At 38.1% G+C, this 24833-nt stretch overlaps 1 protein-coding gene across 1 annotated transcript in view; it reads right to left on the bottom strand.

Moving 5' to 3' along the window:
• The window catches only part of TMEFF2 (transmembrane protein with EGF like and two follistatin like domains 2), a 250986-nt gene that overhangs the window by 61286 nt on the left and 164867 nt on the right, over positions 1–24833 (bottom strand). The window lies entirely within an intron of this gene.

Genomic DNA, 24833 nt, shown 5'->3' with positions numbered 1-24833 from the left:
ATTTAGATTTCAGCAAGGCATTCGACAAAGTAGACCACAACCTACTTCTTAGTAAGCTAGAAAAAGGTGCAATAGATAGCACCACCACTAGATTGACTTGCAACTGGCTGGCAAACTGTACAACGAGTAGTCCTTAATGGGTCTAAGTCTGCATGGGGGGAAGTAAGCAGTGGGGTGTCACAAGATTCCGTCTTAGGCCGAGTACTCTTCAATATCTTCATTAATGACTTAGATGAGGGAATAGAAGAGGAACTTACCAAATTTGCAGATGATACTAAGCTGGCAGGAATAGCTAACACCCAAGAAGATAGGCTCAAGATTCAGATGGATCTTGACAGACAAGAACATTGGGCCGCATCTAACAAAATGAAATTCAATGTAGACAAAAATAAAATCCTACACTTAGGCAAGAAAAACCAAAAGTACACATACAGACTGGGTGAAACCAGGCTCAATAGCAGTAACTGTGAGAGGGATCTTGGAGTTTTATTTTTATTTATTTTTGAACCAGCAGTGTGCAGCCGCCGCCAAAAAAGCTAATGCAATCCTAAGTTGTATTAACAGTGGGATACACTCAAGATCAAGGGAGGTACTAATACCATTCTATAAAGCCTTAGTAAGACAACACCTAGAGTACTGCATCCAGTTTTGTTCACCACATTATTAAAAAGATGTTGAGACTCTAGAAAAAGTATAGAGAAGAGCAACCAGGATGATTAGGGTACTGGAGACTAAAACATACAATGAACGGTTGCAGGAACTGGGCTTGGCTAGTCTAGTAAAGAGAAGGACCAGGGGAAACATGATAGCAGTCTTCCAATATTTGAGGGGCTGCCACAGGGAGAAAGGGGTCAAGCTATTTTCTAAAGCACCTGTAGGCCAGACAAGGAATAATGGATGGAAACTGAACAAGGAGAGATTTAACCTGGAAACAAGGAGAAACTTTCTGACAGTGAGAACAATCAACCAAAGGAACAGCTTGCCCTCAGAAGTTGTGGGAGCACCATCACTTGAGATTTTCAAGAAGAGATTGGACTGCCATTTGTCAGAAATGGTGTTGAGTCTCTCACTTGGGCGGGGGTTGGACTAGATGACCTACAAGGTCCCTTCCAACTCTGATTATCTGTTATTTATCTGTTAGTCCATAGAATAGAACTTAATCAAAATGATCGCTTAGCATTTTTAAAAGAAAAATGACAGATCTTTTTCTTCCTGGTCTGACTCCAATGGCAATGTATCTAAATAAACAAACCCTGAGAATTTTGCTTCCTTCAAGGTGAAGAATTATTTTTACAGTTACTTAAAAAAGAAGCAAGCGACAGCTGGCTTTTCTCATTCCCAGGATGTTTCAATACTTCCCTATTTTTGATGAATAGGATCATATGAACATTTTATTACTCTACCTGTGGCAACCTTTATACTGTAGTTTTATCAATGAATTGTCTTTATTCCCGGACTATTATAAATCCGCAAGAGAATAGCAATTGTTAAAAAACTGAATTTAGGAGACAAACTCAGGTTCAAATCTGTCCTGGGTATCTTTGGGCCAGTTATTTGTAGCCAGTTTACCTTAAAAAGGGTGGCACGGTGGCTCAGGGTTAAAATTCGGGGCTTGTCAACTGAAAAGCCGGCAGTCCAGGCTCAAGACCCAAGCTCCATGCAATGGGGTGAGCTCCCATCCTCGCCTCACTTCCTGCCAACCATTTTGAAAGAAAGCATGCAAATGTGGGTAGACAAATAGGTACCAATTCAGTGGGAAGGTAACAGTGCTCCGAACACCCTACCAGCCACATGATAATGTCTTTGGACAGCACTGGCACCTTGAAATGGAGATGAGCACTGCCCCCTATAAGTCAGCAATGATTTGTGGAGTAAAATCGGCAGGTACTCCGATTTTTATCTTTTACCTTGCAGACACTGAGGAAAAATGGGAGGAGGTACATATACCACCTTGATTTATCATTGTTTTCCTGATGGTCAAAAAACCTTACAAGAAGCTCAAAGAAGTTTTTCAGACATTTATTCAGGTTGTCATATGATTTTTTTTAAAATTTTTACTTTTCCTGCTACCTCTTCAAGCTTTTTTAAAATATTAAACAGCTTAGTGTATCTAATTTCTGCAGTGGAGCCCTGAATTATCTTACCTCTTCCTCATGTTCAAATGTTTGCCTTTCCTAACAGGAAGAGGAGAAAAGCCTTATTTTCAGAGGGTGCAGCTGTGTGTCTATATGGCATTTCAATCACATGCGTTTATTCAAACAATTAGAAATCACACAGACCATGCAAAGAATTAGCTGTGTGCTGCTTAGAGCATTTTATTATTACATGGTGCATAATGAAAATAATTTTAAAGGCTCCAAAGCCTCATAATAAAATGACAGTTTGAATAATTCGTTGATATATTTAATCATCATTGTGATTTTAAAAAGACACAATAGAAGGAAATGCTGTTTACTGGACATATGTTAAGCTTAAATGCACTAAAGAGGTAAAAAATTTTTCCTGACTGGCATATTAAATATATCCTACCAGAGGGTGAGCCTGTGGTCAGGATCCAATTGTGTAGCTGCCCTACTATAGCCTTTTACTGGCAGTGGGTGAAAATACACACCCATGGTAAAGAACGCACAGTATTTACCCAGAAGATCCTCTTGAATCCAGTGGACTTGACATCCCAAGAGAAGTGCAAAGGGGTGTGGCTCTTTGCATCTATTCTAGCAATGCAAGTATACCTTTTGTAAGTATGTCTTGATGATAACGTATCAGTGGAAACCTATTCAAAGATGTGACTATCTGCCTAACAAATAGTGCCACGTTTCAACTTGAACTACTATACCCATCTACGTCAGCCCTACAGGCAGATCATTTCCACTTAATGTCCTTTGTCCCAGTTTCATGCCTGCAAAGGTGCTCTGGGAAGACCTTTCCTCCAACCTTCTTTGCATCTGGACAAACAGTTTTACTCCATCCCAGTTAAGCCATCTCCAACATAAGTGCATCCTCACCTGCCTTCCCAAATTCTACCCCGGTTATGAACTCTCATTGCAAAGGGTTAAGAAAGTTATTTTGAGAGCACAGGAAGAAAACCAGAAAAAAAGAACTCAATTTGATTTCCTGCAGTCCCTTTCTAGCTGTTAGTAGCCAGCAGGATGGCATAACTGGCTAGCTAGCAGGAATTTTGGAGAGTGACATCTTGTTTCACAATGGAAGCCACCATTCTTGTTGGTGAAAATTTTCTGTTAATGTTTTGCTACCATGTTCAATTTTGTAGTCCTGGAAAGGCTTGACCTCAAGCTGTCTTTGATGGCATTTTTCTCCTGTTCAGAAGGCAGGAAATGATAACTTTTGGCCTTTTGTAGGTTGGAGGAAAGAAAAGGAAAAGGATAGGAACAAGACTTGAGGAATGGAGGATTTTCAAAGGGAAAATATTTTGGATCTGAGCAGCTTTACTACCAAGTTCCCATATTTACCTCAGGCTAAATATGAATATTGCCTTCTTCCTACCAGTGTTAATTAATATATATTCGAGAACTTTATGAGGTTAATTCTGGATGACAGGCAGTTCAACTATTTCCATTTGTCACGACCACATCTGTTCCTATTTTGGTTTTGGCTTTACTTTTTTTGTTAAAAAGTTAATGCTGTGGTGCCCATTAAGGACAAGAGCTTCTTGAACTGGGCCACTGTTAACAGGTCTCCACTGCCTTTCTTCTAAATAAAGTATATATGTTTCTTAGCTATCCAGCTCCAAACTTGAAAATATATGTGCAGTTTCAAGAGCAAAATGTATTTATTTACTATACTTCTAGGCAGTATTACCACTCCCCGCCATAAAAATTTGCCATTTGTTATTTGTAATTATTGTTTTGCCTTTGAACAAGTGGCCAGAGAAATAAGAGACACCATTTTGTCCATCCATCCATCCTATATTTTTCCTTAGCCACAATATACCATAATACAAGGAATAGAGAAGAATCCAGTAGTAATTAATGCAAAATTGGATTGATGCAAACAGATAAGATTGTGTTACTCTTTCTGAATTCTCGCAATTTCAAGATTCCAACTTAAATATGTATAATAAAAAAATCTATAAAAAATATTTATGGGACAGCAGGTAAGATAAAGGATTTTCTTTGATAAAGTAGGTCATATGTGAGCAAGGCAGAAGAGGTATAGACGGGCAAAACATCCCAGTAAGAAAGTCAAGCACCATCATCCTGATCCAATTTAGGGCTTTGATATAGATATCCACTCCTCTAATTCTGGGGCTAATGTGCATATCAGTGTATGGTATGTGCTTATAGAAAGAAGAACTAAGAATGTCCATCATTGCTTTTTAATAATCAGATGGCAAGACGGAATGAAACACCTTTGGGAATCTTCATATGAAATAGCTCCTTTGTTCCTTTCCTTTCCTTTCCTTTCCTTTCCTTTCCTTTCGCCTGTTCCTCTCTAATTATTGTCTTCTTCAAAACAGTTATTAAACTGAGAATAGAATGTTACAAGATTTTGCAGAATTACATACACCTCTTCTGAAAAATGGGTAGATCTGGCTCATCTTTTTTAGATTGTTTCAAGAGTGGAGTCAACTGTTCATTAGATTATTTCCCCAACTTTATCACTGAAGCTCCTTGTTTAGAAAATACAAAGCACAAACAAAACCCTTCATATTTCAGGAGATGGTATATATGTATGTTCTCAACTTGCATCCATGTGAACATCTGTGGAACAAACCAGACGTAGATTGGAATTAGAATGACCCATCCATGACTATCAGAGGTCATACAGACTAGGAACAGCAGTAGTTTCAAAGTCTTTCACTGAAGAATAGCAATTTTCACAGACCATAGAACAGACTTTTAAACAACTGCAGAGTTAGGATAAACAAAGCCACCAAGCAAGCTGGCAATAGTAGATTTCATACAGTCACCTTTTTCCTTCATTGCTTATTAAAATTCCTTGCCATCCTTTTTTTTTTCATTCTGTGCCCACCTCTAACCCTCTCCTACTTTCAGTTCAATTATTATACAACCTTCACTGAGCTCATCCACCTGCCTCTGGAGACCTCAACACTGTATTAGCTGCATGCTATAGCACTGTGAGACAAAATAAAAGTCACAGTTTTTCCTCTTAAAAATCACCGCAATCTAAAGAGAGCTGAAAAGTGAATAAACCATGAGTAGGACTAAGCAGATAAAGCAGAGTACGCTTTGAGGAACCAGAAAACACCAACAGTTCATGCTGTTGCTCATCAAGGCATGCCCTCTCTATCAGCACAGAGTTTTTAACCCTCAAGTTCCATCCAGATATCTTCAACTCAATTATTTAAATGTGATTGTCTCCTCCCCTGATATATGGGTGTTGAGTTAAATTTAAATGTAGGATAAAAATTCTGTGTGTGAGGCTTTGGAATGCTTCTATTCCAGACGCCTTTTAAAGTTGCTCCTGTATAAAACCAAAACGTTTGATTTTCCCTATTATCTTCCTGGACCATTTGTAACCCTCCTGCCTTTTCTGCTTATTTCATCTGCTCTAGCAAGGGCAGCGGATACTTCAGTAAGTCATAGCTGAGCATTAAATGTGCTTTTTGAATTCTCCAAGCAAACTGCAGGCAACAATACCAAGGGGAGGAAGAAATACTTTTTTTGCTGAATATTCCCCAGAGGGAGGATAATTTCTCCAACAATTCCTTTGGTGTAGGCAGCTGATCAGTAACAACAGCTGGGATTGGCCTATGACAATGTGCTGCCTGAGGCAATTAATCCCATTGTCTATATAAAATAGACAGGCAGCAAACATTTGAACAGATGGCCAGCGGAAACATATTTCAACACTGGGAAGAGGCAAGTCTTCTCTTTTGCAATTGACAACAAACCCAAGCAGCTTGCATGATTTCCAACTTGTCACCATGCCCTGTCTATGGTCTATGTCAAAGTGATGGTGCATTTTCTTTTATTCCTTTATTTCGTCCCCCTTACTGAGATAGAAATACCTGTGCTGGCAGCCTGGTTGTATGGTAGCTACCCCAAATGGCCCTGGATCTACCATTGTTTTATACTAGGAACGAACAATATCTGCTCTACACTCACTCAAACACTTAGGCACCAGTGTGTATTTTGATCTAATATTTTTCAAGCACAAATGCTGGGAAAAGCATATATTCAAAATATATTGAAAAAAAGGATATTCAAAAATGTGTTCATATACCTGTTTGTTATTGTACATTTTAAGAGTAATCATATTAACATAAAAATAATATAAAGATCTTGAATACTTGGGCAGCTAGCATGGATTAGAAATTCTTTCTACACCACAGACATTCAGCTTGATATACATTGGTTCTGATGGTGAAATTTTTTTCATAGCCACAGTCAATTAATGAATGTTACATGTAGGAATGATATTCCTTGTCTGCATCAGGGCACACCTTGGCCAACCTATGGTGCCAGCAGCAAACCTTTTCTTGTCTACTGTAATCTTCAGAATACATACATGTGTTGTGGTTAGTCGGAAGCAGGTGTGGATGGTGGAGAAGAGCGAGGACTCAGATAAGGGACCAGGATCAGGATGGAAAGAAACCAAGCTACCAATTTTCAATTGTATTGTTCATAGGATACTGGTGGTTGCTCTTAACTGTGTTCAATATGGCCTTAAAAAATGTCCGTGAAGAACAAAATTGATGACATCAGCAGCCAGGACCATTAGGGAGTGGACTGCTGCCTTCAGAGATTGTGGGGGCAGTGATGAGGATGTTCTCGAGGAGCCTGTGCCAAGTGCTCATGCACACAGGATTGCTTGTAGGAGTGAGCAGTTACAGCAGCATGGGTGACTCAGGAGTAAGGCTGCAAGGCCTGTCCCTCAAGAGGATAAAAGCCAGGTTTGATGAAGCATTCTTTGCAGAAGGCAAAGACGCTCTAAAACTCAGCTTCGTGGACATTATACTTAGTATTTGAAAACTCTTGTAAACTATTTCTTATCTGTGGGTTTTTGGCAGCCTTGAAGAACAACTTGGCAAGGCTCTTTCTTGTCGGAGCTAATTAGTTGGAAGCAGCCTTTTATCTGTGAAGAAACAGATATTTATGAATAAAATCTTAAAAGGTGGGGGGTGCTGCTTTTGTCGTGTTTGCTCTCTTGGAACCAGGTTGGGTCAGAACAACATGCTACAAACACATCCTATCATTGCTCAGAGCTGGAGGGAATCCCTCCAGAAAGTAAACACAATTCAGGAATGTTGCTGTTATTAATTACTTTGGGGCCAATATACAAGTCCAATTTACAACCCATTCATTTAGTATTAATCCCATCATAAGCAAATTTTCTTTCCACTGAAGTGTTTTGCTATCGCCTGTAATACTATAATTTTTGTTTGACAGATCATCAGAGAAAAATCTATCTATGCGGTCATAATCAACAACAATTTGATGGCATTTAATCAATCAATCAATTACAGTATAAACACTGTTTTATAACTCAAACTTCAATGTTTAGTTTAGTTAAAAGGGACGTTGCGAACAACATAATTCACATATACTCCTGTATCTGGCTGAATGTAAACAAACTGTTCATTTAAGCTTGCACAAACACACACATCCTTCTACTAGCCAATGTAGGTTCATTAATTAATTAATTTGCATATTAACAACAACAATATTAATGGGTCTCAATAGGAATAACCTTGCTTTGGGCAATGGAACAAAATAGGTAGGTAGTTTAGGATGGGGTCTGGATAGGGCAATATTGCAAGGTGGTGAGTTATGTTGGTAGAGGGAGGGTTTTTCCTAGTATTTTATCAGAATATGTGAGTGTGGGGATTTCTCTTCTTTTTAGAAATATCTTCATTCCATTTCTGGCTTACATTACCTCAAGATGGAAAGAAACCAAGCTACCAATTTTCAATTGTATTGTTCATAGGATACTGGTGGTTGCTCTTAACTGTGTTCAATATGGCCTTTTTTAAAAAAAAGTCAGTGAGGTACAAAATTGATGACAGCAGCAGCCAAAAAAAGAGGTAAGTATTGGTTATGCAGATAAAGACAATAAACCCATGGATAAAATGACTAAAATAAACTCGATATGACAAAAAAGAAAAAAAATTAATAGAAAAAAGATGCACATTGTAACTATATGTTGATGAAGATTCTCGGTTATCAGATAGAATTGTGTGGAAGCTGAGTCATGGCAACTGGACCTCTTTTTCTTTTTGGTTTTAAATGTTTTGGTGCTTATCGAAGTAGCTCTTTCAGTCTGAAGAAGCTACTTGCATAAGAGCAAAACTTTTCAAACCAAAAAGAAAAGAAGTCCAGTTGCCATGACTCAGCTTCCATGCAAGCAATGGTTTAAAATTAAATAAAACTGTAAGCTTAGTATTAAACAGACTGTGCAGAAAAGTATTGCTCATTATATACATCATCAAATTATTTCTTCATGGAGAAGAACAAAGGAAGGATCTGACAAGTTCTGTGTTTTTAGGCAGACAGACGATTTAAATTTTGTCTGGTGATCGCATTTCTCTCCCTTTCCCACTTCTCTGTTTTAGCCTAACTCTCACCCCCTTTTGCTAGTTAACTGTTGTTGTGGCCTGACGGCCACTGGACCCTTCAGCAGCCATGGGAGTCAGGGTCAGCACCAAGGCAACCTGAGAGCACCATGGGGGAAGAGGGAACTGAGCTGGCAGAGAGAGAGGGAGAGAGAGACAGAGACAGACAGAGAGAGACAGAGACAGACAGAGAGAGACAGAGGTGGAGCCTGGGTGTCTATCAGGTCTCAGATGGAGAGTCAATAGCCACCAGGTCTAGAGGTGGCTGATGAGGAAGAGGAAGAACAGCTGGGTCCAGTGCCTGATGAATGGATGTGCAGAAGGCAGAGGAGAGGAAAGCAGTGGAAATCTATGGGCCGGTCCTTGGGACGAAGAGCCACCGCTGCTAGTGAAGCCCCACCCTAGCTCTGGCGATAAAAGGCAGGGGGCAGAGATGAATAGATGTGGCAGACAACTATTCATCTCCCTGCCCGATAGACTTGTTAGCCTGTGATGAGAGAGAAACTTTTTGCCGGGGCTACTGGCGCTCCTAATAAAGGAATAATTGATTTAACTTCAGAGCGTTTGTTGTATTTGGGGAGCTGGGTCAGAACAACTGTTTTGTTCTTTGCTGATTTATTTCAAAAATAAATATCAAGCTGAACTGAATGTATGTTTGATCCAGATATAGGGATTGACTGAATGTGTGCCAAGTGCCAAGTAAGTGAAACTATTCACTATCATTTTACACTTCACATCTCACGAGAACCCAGACTTCTTGAAAGTAGGTAATGGCTCATATTATGCAACCACTCCTTAAAACCAGAAGGTTAAGTTTCTTTCCAGTTACATAAAATTATCCTTTGTGCTGTATTCCAGGCTTGATGGAACCAAAGCTATTCTTGAAAAAGCTTGTTTTGTGTTTAATGTAGAAAGGACAGCAAATAACTGACATTGTAGATGGTATCCATTGGGAAACTAGATAAATTGGGATAACCATCATGAGGGAAACAGGTTAATAGAGAACTCAGACAGCAAGAAAAGTTCAGTAGGGCTCATAAACAAGCACTGTCACTATGAAGGACATCAGTAGAAAAATGCTACAACCCAGTTATTATCCTGTCTAAGTGAATGTGTGCTAAGGATCATACTGATGTGATCCTATTGATTCCACCTGGTCCCTCAAGAGTGACAATTTGTTGACTTTTGTAAGATACTTCTTTGCCTTCCTTATCCTTTAAAACAATTCTTTATTTTGTGGCTGAAGAACAGGTATATATTTACAACAGCCAGGACAGTTGAACAGTTCTGTTTCACATTACAAAAAAAAAAAAAAAGGAATCTGGGTTGCATTTGCTATTTAACTTGAGGCTCTTGGAATAACTGAGCTCTCTGCTCAAGTTATTTTTCAGACTCATAAAAGACTGGTAGCAGGGACACCCTAAACTCTTCAAGGTATCCTTTATCAACAGGGGCATCTGAGAGAGCTTCTTAGGAAGGACAAAAAAGACACTCCACATCATTTTTGGAACTTTGAATGCTGCACAGTGGTAGTGCTTGAAGTGCCGAGAATCTTAGCCTGCCATGGCTCAGCTACCAGATTGGTGCTTTGTTCTTCCTCTTAAATGCTGTAAAACTGTATGTTAAAGTTAATTGTATTGTGAAGTTTTCACATGTTTTTGCTATTTTTATGCAGTGTTTCCTTATTTCAAATGTTCCTCCAGTGTAAAGACTGAATGGCAAGCTAGACATGAGAAGAGTAACACACACAAACACACTTATGTTCTTAAACATGAATTTGGGGGAAATTTGATCAAACAATTAAATGAAAACGAAACAAGAATCCCACACCAAAAATACTTATTTCTATAGGCATTCATACAGACCAGGGATATCCCTTCAAATAAATGGATTGGATAAATTCTACAGTAAACAATCCTTAAAAGCACTTCTTATACCGTGGATGTTCACGTTTTGGGCATGTAGGAGCTACTTTTAAAAAACAAAACTGAGTGTCACAGAATCGGAGCCAGAACCCAAAAACATCTGTTTAGAATTAAAGCATTCAACTCCCAGACTGAGCACTTGACTTGGCCAGATTCAGTCTTTCCACATAGATGTCCATGCCTAAATTCACTTTTTTACTGCCATGTGAAAAGGAAGAGGAAGTAGGAGAATAATTTTATCTCTACTATTAAGCAATGTGGCAGACAGAAATTATTGAGATTCCACAAGTCATGTCCCTATTTTCTAATAGAATTTGGTCAGTTTTCTACTGACTGTTCTGTTTTAACTTGGTGAAGATAGCTATGTTAAGATTAGCAGTCAAGCTTTCTGTGCAATACACACATGTATATATAACTTTAACAGAGACCATTGTCCTTCTTAATGAGGTAAAACTGTATGTAAGTAAAGTTCTTTTTTATCTGAATGGAACAGCAGCTTTTATTTGTGCTGCTGTTACACCGTTGATCTATTTTTGAACTACGTAGCAAGAATAGCCAATTGATTATTTTGGGATTCTGGAGCAATTTGTTTTTAAACTGCAGTTTTTCAATAAAGGTATAATGACACGAAAAATGAAAAGAGTTATTTGGATCTATAGACACTGATATTCCACACTAATTTCCTTAGTTATTAAGGGGTGTGTGTGTGTCCCTGTGTTCTTCCCTTATTACTACCACAAGTGCATTCAGAGAAAAACCCACAGTACAGCAGGTAGTCTTCTGATTTCTTTGTACAGAGTACAGTATTTTGAAACAAAACTGTGGTTTCCCTCTGTGCCTAGTACTAAATCAAACATTGCAAAAGGCAAAAACAGACAAAGGAACATGTATGTGGATTGGCTTTTTGTAGTCATCTGAATCTGTAGGGGAAGTCCTACTTCTTTTCCTGGGTGATCTATATAGTGAATATGCAGATTTCAGATTTAAAATGTCACAATCTTGCTTCCTTGAACATGCTTCCATTAAACTCAGTGTGAATGTGATTTATTGCAAAACTGCTAGTAGGAAAAGAAGAAAGGTATAAATAAGAAACTCTGCTGGTGATCTCCTTTCCTCTGAAGATACTGAAAGGCTCAAAAGATCACTCAGTCCATGGGATCATAAAACTGAAGCCACAAATGTCACTCTTTTCTCAATTGCACATTAAGCCAATTGGCATTTTATTGCAACTAAATAGGCCATCATCAAGCCACCAGTCACCTTACTACTAGGGCATGACTCCTACTTAATACATAAACTGATGAGGTGCCTGTGAAGAGAAGGAGTTCACATTTGTATGCGCATGTACAACCCACCCCCCACACACACAATAGCAGGAGAAATGATTAGACTTCCAAAAAGGAATCTAATGCAAAATACGTAGACCTGACCTTTATTGTTATAATACCTTCAGAAGTGCTTTACCATGTTATCCATTATGTGTACTCCTTGAAGCATATAAGGACAATTTCTTTTTAACATGAGGTTATGTATTGGGATGTGGGATTTCTAAGTTCAGGCTATTCTGTTCTCTTTTATATATGAAACAAAACAGGAGGAAGAGGACGGAGGAGGAGGAGGAGGAGGAGGAGGAGGAGGAGGAGGAGGAGGAGGAGGAGGAGGAGGAGGAGAAGGAGAAGGAGAAGGAGAGATTTTCAATATTTAGACCTGATGGAATATACAAAGTAGATTTTGAAAAATAATCTGCTGCAATATTTCATAAAACAATTTAAAATGAAGAAAAAAATCAAGAATACTGCTCTCCTCTCATTAGGGTTTAAAGGTAAATAAAACGGTATTTAAAGGCCAGGACTCTGACAGATGAGCACAATTCAAAGTGCGCTGACAATGTTTCGTCAAATGGTGATGAAATGTTTGCAACCAAATAGCCAAGCTCGAACCTCAGATGAACAGCCCAACTACCAACCCGAGCTACTTATATTCAAAGTCATTCTTTTCTTTTTTGTTTTTTTTGCCAGAAATGTTTATACACTGGGAATGATTCAGTTATACTAGAATCTGCCTATATATTTGTCAGGATTTATCTACCATTACCTACAAAAAGAAGTCCCACAGACATCATTTCAATCCCCCAAAGAAAGTCCTTCTATTTTCCTTTGATTACTGTGAACCATTCTAGTTCTTCCACTATCTCTCACAAATGTAGCATTTCCCTCTTGTAGATTGGAGGACAATTTGGTGATCAGACAGTGCTCTCCTATCATTGTTACCTACCTTATTGTGCCAGTTTGGAGATAATAATGATAGATGGGAATGGAATCTCCTATTGTGATGTAATCAAGATGTATCATGCTTATTTGCTTCTCATTTTATTATGAAGTCAACAAAGCTACTTTAGTATTGATATAAAACAAAAAATAGTTTCCATCCTGCAAAAACTTGTTACCTTTAAGGTGGTTTAGGTTAGTTGAGACTATAGTAATGAAGAATGATATGCTTTGAAATATTATTTAATCTTCCTTTGGGAGGAGGCATATTCAAAGGTTTGTTTTCTTTTCTGTGTAAAAGTGGGATTTCTACACCAATTTAAAAAAACATGGAAAAGCTGGCAAAAGTACGGTAGCAATTTGTTCAGACAACCCTATGACCTCCTAAAATGGAAAGGTTTAAATAATCCACTAGGGTAGGCAATTTTCTTTTATCCCTTCAGTGCTGTATCAGGGTTTGATTCAAGGAGAAAGACTCTGCCCATGTAGGCATACCCCTAAATATGCTTCTTCCCCCTTTCTCATACACACAACAGTTTCTCGACAAGCCACCAATGCTAAGGAGAACAGGAAATCTATGAAGGGGTTCCATTCTTTTAATTGTTGCAACTCGAAAGGATCTTTGTTTTCTGGATAGGATTGTATGACAGATAACAACTTGTGCTTTTATGGTGTACACAATTACAATTCCATGCCCGCTTCTACTGGGAAATCTTATTTGAGTCTTTGGCTGAAAGTCACCTTTGCTCAAAACAGATCTTCTTTCTCCGCCGTCCTCATTCTCTGTTTTATCACTAGCTAGCAAGTCCTTTGTTAATACACAAATAACTCTGAGTGATTTGCCATTAACCTTTCCTATCCAGTGCATCCACATCAATAGATGCAATTTCAGATATGGGTTCTATTACATTAGGTTTTTCTTATGATACCTGTTTCCTTTCATCTTGGAAAAATCATTTAATTTCTTCTGTTTTGTTATCCAATTGGCTTGCATTAGTACACAGACATCTAAATTATTTCTTTTTGATTATGCCCAATTTAGCAGATAATTTATAATCATTAGATACAAATAATGTATCAGGAAGTTTGCATGTGTTCATGTGTGAGGTATTCCAAAAGATTCAAAGGCTTGTTCTTAAAAGAAAAGTAAATGATTTTAAAAAGACTACATTTTAGGTGTCTTTATCCGTTTAAAAAAATGTCAAAACAATAGTATTGTTATTAACGTACTTCCATTAAAAAGAAAAAAAATTAAGCATACAAAATTAGCAAATAATTTGTTATCATCCACATGCTTTTTTTAAAAATCAAAACCTTCAGAGTAGACTATAGGAAGTTACAAACAAGAATTTCAATAGAGATCATTGTCACATAATCTGATACCAATTTGAAGCAATGTTTCAGTTTTGTGTAAAGTGATAAGTTGTACATTTCACCTCAGAGAATGGATCAATAAGGGTAACTATAAATACCACAGAACCATTGCGCATGCACGCACGTACGCACACACAAAACCAGAATGTGGTGAACTCCCCCTCCCGCCAACTCTCTATGTACCAGGGCTGGGCTCCACATGAGTTCAGAGTGAATGGTTCTATGTTCTGAATGAAAATCCCCCAAAAGCTCTGGTCCTGATTTATTGCGCCAAAGAATGCTGAGCTAATCGATCAGCTTACATTCAACTTATCTCCAGTTAAAAAACAGAATACAAAGAAACACATCTTAAAGGGATTCCCCCCCACAACAGGGAGTATTGAAGGGAGTGGTGGGGAAGGAACTGTTTCCTGAATGTACTCAGAAGGGAAGATCAAACTGATTGTAATAAATCTGGGAGTGGATTGGACTATTTCTGGAATTATGGACCCTTGAAGGAGATCCGGTAGCTTCAGTGAAATCCTATTGCATACTGATTCAAATCCTTGCACACTTATAGAGCTCTAGCCAAACTGTATCTTCCATGCAGAATAATAATGCCAGATGCCCCAGAGTGACTCTGAGGCTTGTACATCTGAACATACACCCCCAAAAGCAGAGTGGGAATGAGATGTATTTGTAGCATTAGGGACTGCATTTTGCCTTTCTGGAATGTTACTGCCAAATCAATTGATCAGGACCAAATTAAACTACTGTATCACATATTTCTAATATGTAATTATTCCAACCTCGTGCATTTTTAGATGGCATCATTGCTTAGAAAGTTAAGGTACGTGCACAAATATATCCTGAATTGCCTCTGGGACTGAATATGACAGAATTTCCTCAGTGACCTTTTTCTGCCATTGTAGATATGATCTTCTTCCCAACAATTAAATTTGGGATTGCATCTCAAGAATACATGAAGACCCACATGGGATCACTCTAGTTGCTGATGATGCTTAAACTCATAAACGCTTGTATTCTTTCTACCATGTTTCTCACAAAATAAGGCCGGGTCTTATTTTTTTTTTGACCCCTGAAAAAACGGCTAGGCCGTCTTTTCGGGGGTGACTTAATTTCCTCCCCCACCTAGAGCGTCCCATACGCATGCACCTCACCACAAGGCCTCTTCTATCTGCAGACGAAAGCTCCCTTGAAGGCAGAGTCCCCAGCTGCTTCAGGGCGTGGCGTGGCTGCCCATGTCCCTCGCCTTTAGGAAGTCTCTTTCGAGCGATGGAAGCTCCCCAAATACAGTCAACAGCTACTTCGATCGGCCAGTAGAAGCAGCCTCGGGGCGAGGGGAGTGTGTGTGTGCGCTCAACCTGAGGCCGCTTCTACCAGCCAATCGAAGTGGCTGGTGACTGCATTTGGGGAGCTTCCATCGCCCAAAAGAGACTGCCTAATGGCGAGGGGACATGGGTAGCCATGCCTCGCCCCAAAGCGGCTGGGGACTCTGCCTTCAAGGGAGCTTTCGTCTGCAGATAGAAGAGGCCTCGTGGCGAGGGGAGTGTGTGTGTGTGAGCTCACCCTGAGGCCACTTCTACCAGCTGATCGAAGTGGCTGGGGGCTGCACTTGGGGAGCTTCCATCACCCGAAACAGACTGCCCTAAAGGCGAGGGGACACGGGTAGCCACGCCACGCCCTGAAGCAGCTGGGGACTCTTCCTTCAGCGAGCTTCTATCAGCTATCAGGGTATTCTAGCCTAGGCTACCTGCAGGGCACTCCAAAGGCAAGTTTTCTCCCCATCCCCCTTGCCCCCCCCATTTCTCTTCACCTCATGTAGTTCTAACGAACGATGTGAGAAATGGCGGGGAAACGCATGGTTTAAATAGGCCTAAATTTTGGGGGCGGGGCTTATTTTCACCTCATGCCTATAAAACATGCTGGGCCTTTCTATTGGTGGAGGCCGTATTGTTGGAGAAACACGGTAGTGTCATACTTCACTTTGGAATTCAGGTGAATTACCTTGCGTTCTGATTCCTATCAAAAGTTGTCAGTATCTCTTAGAATCTGGAACCCACACAGAGCACCAACCAACCAACCAGATTTTGTTGTCTTCTATATATTCAAGAATATTGGGGAAAGGGTAAGGGTGACAAGCATCATAGCTTTCCATTTTTTTTCTGTGCAAAGTAAAGGTAATAAATCAGCACTATGCCAGTTACAGAGCATTATGTAGTTTGCTGCATAGCTAAAATGTTCTGACCACAATGTAAGTAGGTAATATAATGGCTGCAACCACTGCTCAACATCCAATAGCATGTATCCCTATAGCAGGGGTGTCAAACTTGCAGCCTGCAGGCTGGATACATCACAGACTGGCCACACCCCCACCCGGTTTAGCAAAGGGGAAAACAGTCCCGATACGTCATGCAAGTTTGACACCCCTGTCCTATAGTACAAGAGAGCCTTCAAATAATCTCATAATACTATTATCCCAAATTATGGTATTGCCTCATTATGTTTAGATGCTCTAGCAAGAAGAGCTGATATATGACCCTTTACTGATTTAACTGCCATAGGATAAAGGTAGCTGGGAAAAAAATATCAGTTTTTTTTTTTGTATTATTCCCATTGCTCAATTTTGGATATTTTTAACCATAATAAAGATAAATATTGATTACTTGAGCAACATTGATTTTAGGGGTAGTGGCTGCTGACAGCTATATGATTTGTACTCATTTTTGTTCTCAGAAAATGGAGTATATTTGCATGAGAATTCAGTTTGAGTGTATTGATGTGAGATTTTGTTTGCTGAATCAGCATACCACAAAATTTGCATATAATGTATACCTGCAATTAGAAAAGAAATATGAAGCTGAAATAAATCCTGTTGGTAACTTTCTTTGACAAACAATTTCCCCTAGACAGCTTGGTAGTGGTTGGGTTTTATTCCTTTTAGATGGAGTGACTTGCATAGTTTATATACGTTTACTTAGGAGTAACCTCACTGAATTCGGAACACTTTCCCAGATGAGTGGGTTATTCCTACAGGCTGAGTGAAGTAACGTTAGAGACTTAGCAGCTTGCTCTAAATATAATATGTTCATCTAACAATGAGGTGTGATGGGAGAGATGCTGAATCAGTTGCATATATAACTGGAAACAGTACTTAGACCAGCCCATAATCTTTTACAAAAGTCCAGTTGATAACTTCTTGGAGAAGCATGTTCCAGACTTCTATGAATTCTGGTACTTCCAATATATGGGTAATATGGTTCCCAGAGTTCCCAATGCTGGTTAATGATTATAGGGGAAAGAAATCACAGTTATTTTCCACTCGTATGCTTTTTCTACTACTCCCTCTGGATTGCCAGCAGAATGTGGGTGATGTAATAAATAGTAAATTTTGGCTCACATATTTATTTTTTGGTTTTTGAATATATCTGCTTTCATTGGCACTTTTTTCAAGATTATCTAGTTTTCTGATGCTTCACTCAAACCATTTTTTAAAAAAGAAATATGTTCATGGGCTATCAATAATTAGAAACACTATGTATTGAGGTTTATGGTAATCTATAAAATAGATGTGTGCCCATCTAAGCCAACATATTCATCCTTTATCTTACCACTTCCTTTAAAGGAAAAATGCATTTATGTTATTTAATTACTACTATGACTATAGCCAAAGAGCATTTTATTATAAAATATAATTAATCAGAAAGATTACTGACTTATAGGACAATCCTTTAGGATTCCAGATTTCTGAGGGAGCCATGTATTTAAATGAATGGCTTGTCTTTAGAAGTTGTGGGTGGTCCATCACTGGAGGCTTTTAAGAAGAGACTGGACAGCCACTTGTCTGAATTGGTATAGGGTCTCCTGCTTGAGCAGGCAATTGGACTAGAATACCTCCAAGGTCTCTTCCAATTCTTTACTCTGTTATTCTGACATTAAGCAATTTTGTAAGATGAAAGGGCACTTTCTTTTATAGAGTTCTATTTACACCCATTATAGGAGCTCTGAGATGGTTTTTAAAATACACATTTTTAGGTTTGGAAGAGTGGGGAGGGCTATCTCTGGAACACTTTCCTTTGCTCAGAACATTAATGCTTCTTTTTTCCCTTTGATTTTTTTCAGGGGGTGTTACAATGAATCACACCCATCATTCCAAGTCAATTGTTTTCTTAGCTCAGAAATCAGCCCCAAAGCCAGTAACAGGGAATGCCTGATTTACCAGTAGATTGCAGTCTAGTGCTTAATAAATGGGCACAGCCACTGGCCTGCTTTCAAATATTCATGAAGCCTATACAGGTTGAAAATGCATTAAATGTGGGAATAATGCCAATATACGATCCCCTTACAGACAAGAAGCTTTCACAAATTAAAACAAGTGAGACGTTAAAGACTTTAAATGGAGAAGCCTTCGTTTTCAAGAAAGTGAAGGATGTTCACTAATGGATGCCAAGCTATGTGTAGTACATTCACATTTCCCAAAACAAAATGTGCTAACAAGAAGGGGAAGAGATGGAAGGACATTGACTTCCACAAAGCTTGGGTCTAATGCACAACATCTTGGAGAATGATGTGGGGGATGACCGATGGGAGTTATGATAGTGAATGGATCATCCAGGGCCAAGTTGATGAACCCACACTGCCATCATAATGTTTTTCTCTACACTTGTACGTCTAGTTAATTAAAATGGTATATGGGGATAATCTTGGGAGATGGGGGGAAGAGATGTACTTCAGGAACAACTGTGTTAGAGGGCAGCTGCATGCCATAGCTTGCAGCTTCGTAAGAAGAACAGAAAGAAACAGAAATGATCCTTCCTAACTTATCAGGCTGTAAAAAGAGACAGTGGGTAATTCTACTTTCAGACTTGCAAGATTTACAATTAAGAAGAATCAGAATCTGATTGTATTTCCTGTCTGGTGTACATGGGAAAGTGGAGATCAAACTCCTGTTTGGCCTAAAGTCCTCACTTCTGAACATATGCTTTTGTGATTTGTATCAAACTAAAATTATGAAGACTATTTACAACAGTGGAAGAGAGAATAACTGTGTGGATAACACAGCCTCTTTTGGCCTCCTAAACTATCACTAGCACTGATATTACCTAGTTTGGGTAATATATATTTTCTTGGCAAGTGTTTTCCGTACTAATTGGGAGTGGAATTGCAGGCAGGAGCTTACCATACCCAACCTGCCAAAGCTGGCAACTGAGCCTGGGGCCTTCTATATTCATTGTGTAGGACTCACCTAAAGTTGTTTACAGCTTGATGAATGAAAGTTTGCTTTGCAACTATCCCATTAGTACTTCTCTTAAGACCCAAGGCTAGAAAGCAAACAATCCATATAGATTTATTCTTAGGGGATTGATTGATTCTTAGGGAGTTTTCAACAGTCCAAAGTAAATATTCCTAATAAAGTGGTGTTGAAATAGGACTAAGGAGACTTGATTTTAACTCCATCTTTAGCTCAAGAAGTTCACTGAGTAATTTGGGGCCATCCCTTCTTTCTCAGGCTGGTATACCTTACAGGATTTTTGTTGTGGGGAAAGATTAGAAGAAGTTCCTCCTCCTGGAGGAATTGCTGGATTTAAATCTAGCAAATTAAAAAAAAGAAGATACACATATGTACATAGTCATCACACTATTTTTTGAGAGAACGGATGCCATGCAAAAACGAAATAAGAAACTGTAAGCTAAGGAATTATTTCTCCTGCTTCATACTTCCTACGTTGCCTTTTGTTTTTTGAAATAATGACATCTCTCTTTGTCCTGATCTTATCAATTTCATTCAACCATGACCTTCTCTGTCTTTTCTTTTCTCTTGAGCCATTCACTCTTTCTTCGTGTATTCATTTTGCTATGCAGCCCTCATTCATTTTCTCTATACAGCCAAACTTCCTCACAATATATTTCTTTCATAGTAGTCATTCATTTTATATTCAATCCACATAACACACACTTCTTCCCACTGCATTCAACTTACTTTTATGTTTCTCCTGGGATACCCTGTACTCACTTTCACATAACAAAGTGCAGAAAAGCACTCTGATACATAGTCATTTTTGCTTATTTTAACAAACATTCATTTCTTACAACTTCCCATGTCCCATAGATTTCTATCAGTCTCAGCTCTGAAAATTTCCCCACTCATTTCCCCATGCTTTGTAAACATTCTACCATAGTAGAGAAATTCATCCACTAGGGTGTTTTTTTTTTTTTTGCCATTTATGTAATTTGAAATTGTTCACTCTGTTTTCCATGTCAAACACAAGTACCTTAGTCTTTTGTAAATTCATTTTCAGATCTTTACTTCTCATTGCATCATAAAATATAATTTGATAGAAATCATTCTGGGTTTCAACCAACAACATGACATAATCTGCATATAAAACTATATTCAAGCAGCAGTATTTTAATGTCATCATATGCATTCCTTCCATATTTAATCATAAATATAATAAATTACCAAGAGGACATTATACACCCTTATATCACTCCCTGCTCATTCCTGAGCCATTCAATAAATATCCATTTCTACCATATATCACTCTTATCATATTCAGCAACCAAACTCCAATTCCAGGTTTGGGCAAAAATCATGTATTTCAACCCAATTCCATTTATTATATTTTTTTTAATAAAGTAAGAAATATACAATATACTTTTTCACATTCAAACATTTATCAATGACATAAGAAGAGCAAAAATTCATATGCTCTGCACTGCACTTTCCAATTTTTACTCCGGATTCTGCATAATAACTTAATCATGCAAATAATGTAAATTGACTCAAAGGAAGCAAAAAAATCTTACTATTGTGTTGGCATTCACAATTGCTTTTTTCTCTTTTTGTCCTGAGTGTAGAGAAACAGTTCCTTGTGGAGGGGAACAAATTTTCCAACTGTTGGCTATAGAACTTTCATACTACATATTAAACAAGACGCACAGTCATTCTGTAAGCAAAACTCATTCACAGTTTAACTCTTCTTCAGTTAGACCAGTGTTTTCCAATCTTGACAGCTTTAAGATGAGTGGACTTAAACTCCTAGAATTCCCTAGCCAGCAAAGCTACTACCCATATTAAAGCTGCCATGATTGAGAAACATTGGGTTAGACTACCCATAACTGCAGCCTTACCATTTTGTAACATTCTCAAAGCATCCGTGATTTCCTTTTCATAAATGTTTTTTTGTGGACTGTAATGTTTATAACATTCATTTCCATCAACATAACTCTATCATTCTCATCCCAATTTTTAAAACATTCTCTCAGCTTTCTTTCACTATAGTTTTATAACAATCAATTTTATTTTATTTTTAACTCTATTCACTTTGCTGGAGGCTTCTTCACACATTTCCAAAACATTTTTTCTAAACTCCATCAAATTAATTCTGTACTGTGTTTGCCTCTTCTAATCTTTCCCTCTCATCTACGGCCTCTTTTATTTCAATATTCCAGAAAAATAATAATCTTTCCTACTTCCCATAACATACCTCCACATACTTGTGTGGCACTCTAATATGATTCTTTTCATTCTGTTTGAAGTAGTTTTTACATCCTTCTGTCTTATGTCCACTCTCTGAATTAATTCTGTTCAGCCATTAATCTATCTTGTAATACTGTTATGTAAAGAAATTGTGCTTTTACCTCCTAGAGCTCTTCTTTTATTCTAATTTCTTTCCCTTTTTTCCTTTTCTTCCATATCTATTTTTCCCCAAGATTTACTCTTGGCACTAAGGTATATATATTCTGTCACAGATTTAGAACCTCTCATCTCCTTTGTAAACTTTACTAATTTTCTAAATAGGCTTTCATTGATGATCAAATCAACCAAACTTTGAAATATACAGTAATTCTTCTGCCACGATTTATGATTAAATAGACTGATTGTAGGCGTAAACCACATATTTAAAACAGGCTTTTGAAAACAATACCAATCACCATTCTTTTTCATTTGTGGGTTTCCAAACGATCCAGTCGCTTTTCCTATACTCCCTTGTCACCCATTCAAGTCAGCAGAATAAATTTTCCCTTAATCTGCTCATTCAAAACTCATTTTGGGTTGAAAGTAGGATCAATAGTTCACTTGTACACAACACAATTATCTATATGACAGCAATTAATACTTTCTGGCATACATTTTAACCTTTTGATTCATCATTCATAATTAAACCTACATATTCTTGTCCCTGCATATATTTATCAATTCTACTCCATAAGATCAGTAAACCTTCCTTTGGAACTATTGCATGCTATTTTTTCTCTTAATTTTACAAATAACATATCTGCTTTTCTTCTTTTAATTAATTCATACTGTATGCTATTTATTAGTGGTATCTATAGTTGAAGAGTCAAAGAAGTCAAGACAGTGGTCATGGCATTATGATCGATGCTCCTTTGTATATATGTACAACATTGATACATGTACAAAAGGAACAAGGCTTCAACTGCATTGCTACAAGCCACTGTCTTGACTCCATTTATTCTTGCCATTTATTCTGTTTATATTTCAAATCACAGTTTTCCTCATGTCATAGATGTTAGATGATGATGATGATGACAGCCCCATAGTTGTTAACCTCTGCTGCCCCTAATGGCTTTGGTCAATCACATTTTTCACAGAATCCCTTTGAGGAAAAGAGAAAAAAACAAACATTGGGTAACTAAGCCTTAGTTGTACCCATGCCATATATAGGACATCCTGCTAACAGTAAAAAAAAAAAAAAGGTACCTAATTTTAGCACATTTTGCTCAGTATGCCAGAAGTGCAATCAAAATCCACTTTTGCCCCAATCATGCTTATTTTATCTTATGCAAGGTAGGATTTTTAATCTAGAGATTATTCTGCAAATTAACATATCTACATCTCACTAACTCACCATCAGTATGTTACCTATAGTTCCTTGTTGGTAAGATATATGCTAGCTTGCAAGATAGAGTCTAAATTAGAGATCCTACTTTGAATGCACAGAATGCAGCCCTTACATTGGATGCAGATAAATGAAGGATTGAGTGAGTGAATGAATGAAACTATTTTGATTTGATATGGTGGAGCTTCTTAGAGATATGTTTATATTCATGGGAATCTCAAAAATGTTTATTTGTGAGGTCATTTGTCATTATTGTTATGCCATATGCCTGAGTACAAAAATAGTATCTCTTCTCTTAGTTGTCATGCTGGGTTGATTCAATGTAGATTGAAGCTGAACTTAAGGAAGGCCTGCTACATTTCTGACCAAGTGTTGTTGCTGCGCAAGACTATCTATATAATAGGTTATATCAAGCTTCAACCATGGACCCCCCCTTTTTTTAGTTATGGTGCAGGAATATGTGGAATGACAATAATTCAGATTTTCAGATAAATCCATCAAAACTGCTAGTTTGCAAAAGATTTATTGTCTACCCCGGCCATAGATGACAATACCTTTGCAATCTGAGCACCTCTGAGCCTTCTACTTCAAGAGTAACATTGTCACTGATAGTAAAAGATGTTTCACTGTCCATGCCATAATGCATACAAATGGGATGGAAGCCCCCCCCACCCAGTACTTAACAGACTTAAAAAAACACAAGGAACCACTTAACCCCCTCCAAACCCTGGACAAATGTAAAATCTAGTCCCATCTACAGCACATCCCTGGCTCTTTTGCATCACTGCCTCCAACAATGAGTTCTCCCTTTGTTCCCTTAATACTTAATATTAAGTATATCCCTATTTAACAGATTACATTACATGAGGGGAAGGAAGTCTTGTGGAACTCCAAGCTGTGAGATACATTTAAAGCACAGCTGAGATATAGATTGCTTTAGAGGTATTTTCTCTTTTGTTTCCAAAGGTGTTGTTGTTCCAATTGTTGCTATCTAGGGGCTAAAGGAGCTAGGCTGGGCTGGGAATGAGAGAGTAGCCACAATTAGCTGATGAGATTCATCAGATATTTTTTAAGCTGAAGGTTCTTCAGTCGGAAAACTGGGATATTTTATAGCTTTTTGATATACTGAATATCAATTTTGTTATATTTAATTCTCATCTGTCCCCTAATGCATAAGGAAATTGGCCACTGTTTCTGAGTATCTGACGTTTTTCATTGTTTTATTTAACTTAAGTAAATATTTCCTTTAATTAAATATTTTCATTTTTGAATATCCTGGAGATATATTGAATCAAAAATGGTACATTTATTTGACAGAGTTTTAATTAATCTTGGTAGAAGAGTAATTAATAACAGTGAACCTTTCTGAGTTTGGCTGGCAGAGACTATCAATGTAAGATGGAAAAATACTCAGTTGAAGAGCCTGAACATAAGGCTTGTACTACCTATGATTCATTTGGGGCTGGATAATTCTACTGATTTTGCTGTCTGCTCATGGCTGAGAAAAATAACTGTCATCAAGCCTCAGGCAGGTCACAAAGCTTTTTTTTTAAATTTTTGTGCCTCCCCAGTGGAAAGAAAGAATGAATGCAATATGATTTGATAAAGAGATTTGATAGACTTGACAGCCAGACATCGTTGAAAAGCAACATGAGGGGTCCCTAACACAGAAGTGCCGTACAACATGGTGGTAAAGCATATGCTTGGCCTGCAGAAGACCCCAGGCTCAATTCCTTTTACCCTCAAGTAAGGATGAATCTCAATGGTTTCCTTGGACAATCCACATCGAAATGATTAGCTGGTAGTGGCACCCACAGGGGATGATAGGATCAACATTGGTAAAGAGTACAGAAAGAACATTATG

This window comes from Pseudonaja textilis, chromosome 1 (genome assembly GCF_049901715.1).
Source record: "Pseudonaja textilis isolate UNSWEBS1 chromosome 1, rPseTex1.2, whole genome shotgun sequence".
NCBI classification, from domain to species: domain Eukaryota; kingdom Metazoa; phylum Chordata; class Lepidosauria; order Squamata; family Elapidae; genus Pseudonaja; species Pseudonaja textilis.
The sequence above is the reverse complement of the archived record's forward strand: the minus strand, read 5'-3'. Positions and strand labels throughout refer to the sequence as shown.